We start from the raw sequence: 8,773 nt of genomic DNA on the forward strand, positions 1-8,773 counted from the left end.
TGTCTTTGCATTCTAAGCCATTGACCATAACTCTTCAGACTATATATCAATTTATAGCTTTCGTGTGTACGTACGGTTTACGATTTTCTTAATTTATACGGCTATTGTAGATTTTCTCAAGGTCCACATGAGGGAGTTTACATGAAGCTTCATTGGAACGGTTTGTAAGCTGTGTGATGGATTATTGGCTACAAAATTGGATATCATAAACTGAAATGGTCAAATGTTCGGGCAAATATATACTACAACTTTTGGGACATATATCAATTAACAAAAAGAATATATTTTAGAGAGAATCTCACATAACTGAACATGCATTATTTTACAACTTACCTGATATTTTTTATTACATTCTCTTCTCCCTTGCTTCTTCTGCAAGCATCACCGACCACCAAAAAAGGGTTCACTAAGATCGGTGCCATTCTTGATCAAACATCTAGGCCAGGGAAAGAGGCCAAAGTGGCCATTGAAATAGCAATTCAAGATTTTAAGAATGAAACTAATAAGCCTGCTGTTTTATATCTTCAAAACTCTCTGAAGCAAACCAATACACGCGGGTCTTGCAGGTAAATCATCAATTTCCATTTTTCAAGAATTCAATAAATAACAAATATGCTTTTGTTTTTAAAAAGTTGGCAAATTGGTATTTTAAAAACTTTAGTTTATGCCAGCTAGAGAACTTATTGATGAACATAATGTGAAAGCCATTTTGGGATCTCATACATGGGAAGAAGCATCTACAATAGCCGAGGTTATCAATGAATCTGATCATGATATCCCGGTTTTTCTTTCCTTAGCTGGCACAACTCCACTGAAATCCACTGATCAATGGACACTTTTTGTTCAATCTGTACCGACACAATCCATACAGAGGAAAGCAGTGGCTGCAATTTTACGGTCCTGGAGTATACAGCAAGTTACTATCATATACGAAACCTCACATCTAGCATCCGCTTCATTAGCAGTCATCTCTTATCTTGCTCAAGAATTTTGTCAAACTGGTGGTGAGCTAACTCATATCTTACCAGTCACATCAGATTTATATTCCTTATATGCAGAGTTTGAGGCACTCAAGAAACAAAACCGTAAAGTCTTTGTAATTCATACATCTCTTGAACTAGGGGTTAGCTTGTTTCAAACAGCCAAGAAGATGAACATGACCGGAGATGGATATCTATGGATTGCAACTAATGCAATCACAGATCTTTTTCATTCCATTAGTGCCACCAAGATTTCTTCATTGAAAGGTATGATCGGCGTCAAAACTTACTTTCCAGAAAACACATCGGGTTTCCTGAATTTCAGAAAAAGATTCCGACACAAGTTCGGTCAAGATTATCCAGAAGAAGAGCAAGACGACCCGGGAATCTTTGCTGTGCAAGGATATAATGCCTTGAAATTATTAGAACAAAACTCTGATCATTTGACACCAATTCGGGCAACTACAGTAGAGATTGTTTACGTGATAGGAAAGGGATATCACAGTGTGTACTGGACAGAAGGATTAGGATTTTCAGAAACTGTTCGAGATATTAATGGAGTAACCACTTACACCAATTAAATTGACAACCTGAAACAAGCTTTGTTCCCAGTGCATCCATGGTATGCTCATAGACAGGGCCGGAATCTTGCCGAAAGTTCTGGGAATCGGATGAGGGTGGGTGTACCTGGTCAATCTTTGTTTGAGCAGTTTGTAAAAGTTGAATTTGATCCCAAGAAGAATAAAACTGTGTTCAACGGATTTGTTATTGCTGTGTTTGATGAAATGATGAGAGAGTTGACGCTACCATATGATTACTATGCATTCAATGATTCTTATGATGAATTGATGAGAGAAATACCTGCAGAGGTTATTAGCTATACTAACTGGATCATTTGGCTTGGTTCAGTGTCATTAACTTAACATGTAAATTTGGTGTTTTTTCTTTTATTTTTTTCATGCAGAGATTTGATGCGATAGCTGGGGACGTGACGATCATGTCAAGTCGGCATGAGTATGTTGATTTCACTCAGCCATACACTGAGTCAGGTTTGGAGATGATCGTACCAGTTAAATCCAGATTATCAAACAAACCATGGTTGTTCATGAAGCCTTTCACTGCAAAAATGTGGTGGTTAATAGCAGTAGTCACTCTTTATAACGGCTTTGCGATTTGGTTAATCGAAAGGACTCATAGCGAGCATCTTCGAGGGTCGGTAATAAACCAAATAGGAATCGTCATTTGGCTTGCGTTTACGACCCTCTTCACTTTGCGAGGTAAGACAACAAATTTTTACTTCTATCCAAATTTTCAAAACCATATATAAAAACTTGGGATTAATTTTTACTCATAGGGGACAGGTTACACAGCAATTTGTCACGAATGGCGGTGGTCGTGTGGCTGTTTGTAGCGTTAATTGTCACACAAAGTTACACGGCTAGCTTTGCGAGCATGCTCACGGCTCAAAGGTTAGAACCATCTATAGCTAGCGTTGAAGTGCTCAGAGACATGAATGCCACTGTGGGGTACTGCAACGGTTCGCTTGTCAATTACTACTTGAAAGATGTTTTGGGCTTTAACAGCTTCAAGGTGTTGAGCTATAACTCGACTCATAAATATGCTGAGGCTCTTAATAGTGGTGAAATCGCCGCCATCTTTCTTGAAGTTCCCGCAGCCAAAGTCTTTCTAGCTCAGTACTGCAAGAGCTTCATCCGAACTGGAGAGACATTCAAAGTTGGTGGTTTCGGATTCGTAAGTTCTCTTGATAAAAAAAAACCCTTGATGTTGTTTTACTTAAAAGGGGACAAAATCATGAAAAAATAACCATGTTTTAATATTATTACTTTTTGTAAACAATAAATACTACTTGATTTTCAATATTGTTGTGAATGGTTTTAGAGGAAAAATATTAGTGATTTCAAAGGGATCACTGAAGAATAAAAAAAATGTTATTATATCAAGATCAAGACAGAAATTCTTTGGAACATAACATATATGAAGTGTATCATATATGAGCATACCCTGTCTCATACACAATATGTTTTTGTACTTTCAGGCATTTCCTAAGAGATACTCGTGGCTTTCCGAGACAAACAAAGCCCTAACTAAGATATCAGAAAGTGGGAAAGTTAAAGAATTTGAGGAAGCTTATCTTATATCTGAGAAATGTGTGGACGACGAATCTTCTCCAAATGAAGATGCGAGTCTGAGCCTTCGCAGCTTTGCAATACTGTTTCAGTTAACAGGTGGGACATAAACGGTCGCTCTTGTCATCTATATCATCATGAGCTTTATAGAATTTAAAGAATCTAATCCAGAACTCGTGGATTTCTTCGCGTTGATGTCGGCATTTGTAAGACACCAAATACGACGTGGTCATCAAGTGTAGTTGTCAATGCAGAGAACCTGACACGATTCAGATGTGTCCGATCCATGGAGTGCAGTTCACATCAATCCTCCGTAAATACAAAAATTAAAGCTCCTAACAGTATATTATCATGTTAGGATCTGATAGTAGATTATTTTGTTCAATTCCTGTTTTATTTACATGCATGTAATTTTGTTAGGCATTTAAACTTCATTTAAATAATTTCAAAATTTTAAATTGTTTCTTTATTAGTGCAAAATGATTGCTTATTAGTTATAATACCATTCCGCCTGATTTGAGCTAAACATTAGCTAGTATTATAGTTCCAAAATTGTTATATATACTCTCTAAAAATTTACCTATTCAATATGCACTTTCTGAAAATAAAAAAAAAATAAAAAATAATAAAAAATCGTGGTTATCAACTAATTTTCACTTTACAGTCTTTTGTGACTGCCCCCGTGAATTGAGATTTGTGGCTGATTATGTAATAATCAAACTATGCTCCCATTTGGCATATTTTTAATCTAGAAATAGCTACAAATCAGCGATAGTATTGATGACATTTTACCGGTCAACCTTTAAAAAGTAACGACTTTAGACACCTATAACTAATAAAAAGTTTTACCGGTGGACAAACACATACCACATACTTTGTATACTTCCGGTCCATGTTATGATTTTGACATTAACTAGTTTCAAACTTTCTTATCCTTTTATTATTATTATTATTATTATTATTATTATTATTATTATAGAGCTCGTGTAATATATGGGTGGTTAAAAAATACAACAAAAAAAGTTAAATTTAATAATCTAAATAATAACATACCTTATTACTTCGTAATTCATAACATATAAATAATTATAAATAAAATTTTATAATTGACAAAATCTAAAAACCTTTTTGAATACAACATTTGAAGTTATATCAATAACTTTGTTAGTAATTTTATAAATGATAGTAATATTAGTTGGCATCAGAGGCGGAACCACAGGGGGGTCAGGAGGGTCCGTTGACCCTCCAGCTGGCCGGAATTGGTATTTACAGGGTAACTAAGATTGACAGGTTTTTATTAGTTTGACCCCCTAAAGTATACATGTCGGAGTAATATTAATTGATAAAAGAAAAGTAAAGAAGACATTCTGAGGTTTTTTCTGATGAACGGAGACGGCGAGAACGAGAATGAGAACTGGTTCTCTCTATTTCGTGAGGAAGAAGAAGGAATAATTAATAATATTTATTTATTGCATGTTTAATAGCCACAAGTTTATTTTATTTTTTTTAAGATTAGTCATAATTTTTATTTTATTTTTCCTTTTTAAAATTCAGTAATATGTTAACTTATTTGAATATTCCGAAGTTTTTCTATCCTTTAAAGAATATATAAAATTAACGAAATATTTTTACTAATATGTTTCATTTATTAAATTTATATGACTTTTCCTAGATTTTTTTTTTCAATCCTTTTAACAAAATATATAACTAACATTTTTTTTATTATTTAAAGACATATTATTGAGGATTTTATAGTAAAAACGATTCAAGCTAAGCTTTTCTTATAAATATTAAGATTATTAGCTATACGTGGCTTTAAACTTTTAAAGGTTGAGTTATAACATAAAAAATGTTTATGTTGTGACCCTCCAACTAAGATATTCTGGTTCCGCCACTGATTAGCATACAATTTAAATGATTTAGTTAAGGATTTAATAGTACATATAGATTATTATTATTATTGTTTGCATGGCATATAAAAAGTGTATTTCTTAGTAGTCAAAGCACAATCGACAAGACTAAAATAAACAAATTGTAATTCTTGACAATTGGATATAAATGTTGACTTTTGATCATGACACAAGTGCCTTGTCATTTCTTCCTAGTTGAATGGGTCAGTAACCTTAACGTCTTTCATTCTGAACCACTAACCATGCATACTACTCCAGACTAACAACCTTTGGGTCATATATAACTTCTGTAGATATGTGGAATGGGTCCACATCAGAGAAAGCTACAAGAAATTTCATGTATCTTTTACTACAAAGTGATCTATTATAATTGGCTACAACTTTTGAGACATATATATAAATCAATGAAAACAATATTTTTTTAGGAAAGAATCTTACTAAATGAAGATGCCTTATTTTACAACTTACATTATCTTTCTGGTTACCTTCTCTTCTCGGTTTATTCTTCAGCAAGCCTCATCGAACGCCGCAAAAGAGTTCACTAAGATTGGCGTCATACTTGATCAAACGTCTAGGCCCGGGAAAGAGGCTAAAGTGGCCATTGAAATAGCAATTCAAGATTTTAACAAAGAAACTAATCAGCCTTCTGTTTTATATCTTCAAAACTCTCGAAGCAAACCGATACATGCAGCTCTTGCAGGTAATTAAATCACTGATCACTTTTCTTTTCTTTTTTCTTTTTTTCTTTTTTTTGAGAATTCAAGAAATAACAATTAAACTTGTCTTAAGAAAGTTGGCAAATTGGCATTAAAGAACTTTGATTTAGTGCAGCTAAAGACCTTATAGATGAACATAACGTGAAAGCCATTTTGGGAGCTCATACATGGGAAGAAGCATCCGCAATAACCGAGGTTATAATTGAATCAGTTCCCAATATCCCGGTTTTTCTTTCATTGGCTGGCACAACTCCACTTCAAGCAACAGATCAGTGGCCATTTTTTCTTCAATCTGTACCTACACAATCAACACAGATGAACGCACTGGCTGCGGTTTTACAGTCATGGAGTATAAATCAAGTTACTCTCATATACGAAACGTCGCATCTAACCTCCTCATCCGCAGCAATCACCTCTTATCTCACACAGGCATTTCATAAAACAGGTGGTTCACTAACCCATATCTTACCACTCACACCAGGTTTATGTTCTTTAACCGCAGAGCTTGCGGTACTCAAGAAAAAAAAACGTAAAGTGTTCGTAATTCATACGTCTCTGGAACTTGGAGTGAGGCTGTTTCAGACGGCCAAGAAGATGGATATGACTGAAGATGGGTATCTATGGATTGCAACTAATGCAATCACAGATCTTTTACATTCCGTTAGTTCCACCAAGATATCTTCATTGAAAGGTATGATCGGGGTCAAAACCTACTTTCCCGAAAACACACCGGATTTCGTAGATTTCAGGAAAAGATTCCGACAAAAGTTCCGTCAAGATTATCCAGAAGAAGAGCAAGACGAGCTTGGAATCTTTTCTGTGCAAGGATATAACGCCGTGAGATTGTTAAAGCGCAACGTGACCCCAATTCCAGAAACTATGGTGGAGATTGTTTACGTCATAGGAAAGGGATATCACAGTGTGTACTGGACTGAAGGATTAGGATTTTCAGAAACTGTTCAAGATGATATTAACGGAGTAACCACTTACACCAATTCAATTGATAATTTGAAACAAGCTTTGTTCCCGATGCAACCGTGGTTTGCTAATAGACGGCACCGGAATCTTGCTGAAAGTTCAGAGAATCGGATGAGGGTCGGTGTTCCTGGTCATTCGCTGTTTAAGCAGTTCGTGAATGTTGAATTTGATCCCGACAAGAATCAAACTGTGTTCAGCGGATTTGTAATTGCTGTGTTTGATGAAATGATGAAACTATTGAAGCAACCATATGAATATATAGCATTTAATGGTTCTTATGATGAACTGATGATACAAATACCTTTAAAGGTAATCAATTAATCATAACATATAATATTTATCTTTGGAAAAAAAATTTAGTTTTTGTCTTTCGTTTTTTCGTTCTGGAGCAGAATTTTGATGCGGTAGCGGGTGATGTAGCCATCAGGTCGAGCCGGCTGGACTATCTGGATTTCACTCAACCATACACAGAGTCGGGTTTGGAGATGATTGTACTGGTTAGATCCAAATTATCAAACAAGCCATGGTTGTTCATGAAGCCTTTTACTGCAAAAATGTGGTGGTTGATAGCAGCAATCACTCTTTACAACGGCTTCATCGTTTGGTTAATTGAAAGGGCACACTGCGAGCATCTCCATGGCTCGATTATAAACCAAATTGGAATCGTCATCTGGCTTGCATTTACGACCCTCTTCACTTTGCGAGGTACTGGACAAATTTTTAATTCCATTTCGAAAAAGTTATTTTACTTGATGATTATTTTGACTGATAGGGGACAAGTTGCATAGCAACTTGTCAAGAATGGCGGTAGTTGTGTGGCTTTTTGTGGCCTTAGTTGTCACACAGAGCTACACAGCTAGCTTCGCGAGCATGCTCACGGCTCAAAGGTTGGAGCCAACAATTACGAGCGTCGAGGTGCTCAGAAATATGAATGCAACAGTAGGGTTGCAATGGTTCGCTTGTCAATCACTACTTGAAAGATGTTTTGGGTTTTAGTAGCTTCAAGGTCAGGAGCTATAAATCGACCCATGCATATGCCGATGCCCTTTATAGTGGTGAAATCGCAGCCATCTTTCTTGAAGTTCCTGCAGCCAAAGTCTTTCTAGCTCAGTATTGTAAGAGCTTCATCAGAACCGGAGAGACATTCAAAGTTGGAGGTTATGGATTTGTAAGTTTTCTTGATCAAAATTCGTCATAATCGGGATACAGTTTATATACTTACAGGGCATGTTTTTGTACCTTCAGGCATTTCCTAGGAAATACGCGCTTCTTAACGAGGTAAACAAAGCTCTAACGAATGTATCAGAATGGAAGCTTAAAGAATCTGAGGATGCTTATCTTACGTCTGAGAAATGTGTGGATGGTGACACTTCTCCAAACACAGACGAGAGTCTTAGCCTTCGCAGCTTCTCGATACTGTTTGAGTTAACAGGAGGGACATCAACGGTTGCTCTTGTCATCTACATAGTAACAAGCATTAGAGCATTTAGAAAATCTAATCCAGAACTCACGAATTTTTTCAAATTGGTGTCATTATTTGTAAAACACCAAATGAGGTCAACTAGTGTAGTTGTCAATGCAGAAAACTAGCTATATCATGTCAGGATCTGAAAGCAGACATGTTCATTGGCTTAAATTCTGTGTTTAGTAAAAATACAATATATAAAAACTAAGTAATTATGTTTTATTAACATGAGTATCCCATGTATGTAATTCTGGTATGGATTTAAACTTCTTTTAATTAAACTTGTTTATCTGTTAATGCAAGCATGTGATTAGTGCAACGCTTCTTGTACACCTTTCACATTAACCAAATAGATTAAAGTCGGTCAATTACACAAACATATATATGAAGTCTTTCTAAAGAGGAAAGGTCATCTGGGTGAATTGACCACAAAATGTATATTAGATTAACATAAAAGTAGTCACAAAAGCACAGCCATGCATAAACATTTTAGCCTCACAAGTGATAACTAAAACTCTGATCCAACTGTGACACTCCCTCCGTCTCATTACAAGTGTCAGTGTTTGAAAAACACAAA

The 8,773-nt window shown here is 35.6% G+C and overlaps 2 pseudogenes across 2 annotated transcripts; both read left to right on the forward strand.

Moving 5' to 3' along the window:
- Positions 1–19: 19 nt before the first annotated feature.
- Positions 20–3,613, forward strand: LOC143587715 (glutamate receptor 2.8-like; annotated as a pseudogene). The gene is made up of 5 exons (XR_013144954.1): positions 20–566; positions 672–1,849; positions 1,945–2,257; positions 2,335–2,732; positions 3,037–3,613. The product of XR_013144954.1 is annotated as a glutamate receptor 2.8-like (transcript).
- Positions 3,614–5,219: 1,606 nt separating this feature from the next.
- On the forward strand, positions 5,220–8,321 carry LOC143585705 (glutamate receptor 2.8-like; annotated as a pseudogene). Its single transcript, XR_013144580.1, has 5 exons — positions 5,220–5,737; positions 5,869–7,040; positions 7,124–7,436; positions 7,504–7,899; positions 7,977–8,321. The product of XR_013144580.1 is annotated as a glutamate receptor 2.8-like (transcript).
- The last annotated feature ends 452 nt before the right edge of the window (positions 8,322–8,773 follow it).

This window comes from Bidens hawaiensis, unplaced genomic scaffold (assembly GCF_021521415.1).
Source record: "Bidens hawaiensis isolate Kalapana, Puna unplaced genomic scaffold, B.hawaiensis_p1.1 tig00001575_1, whole genome shotgun sequence".
NCBI lineage: Eukaryota > Viridiplantae > Streptophyta > Magnoliopsida > Asterales > Asteraceae > Bidens > Bidens hawaiensis.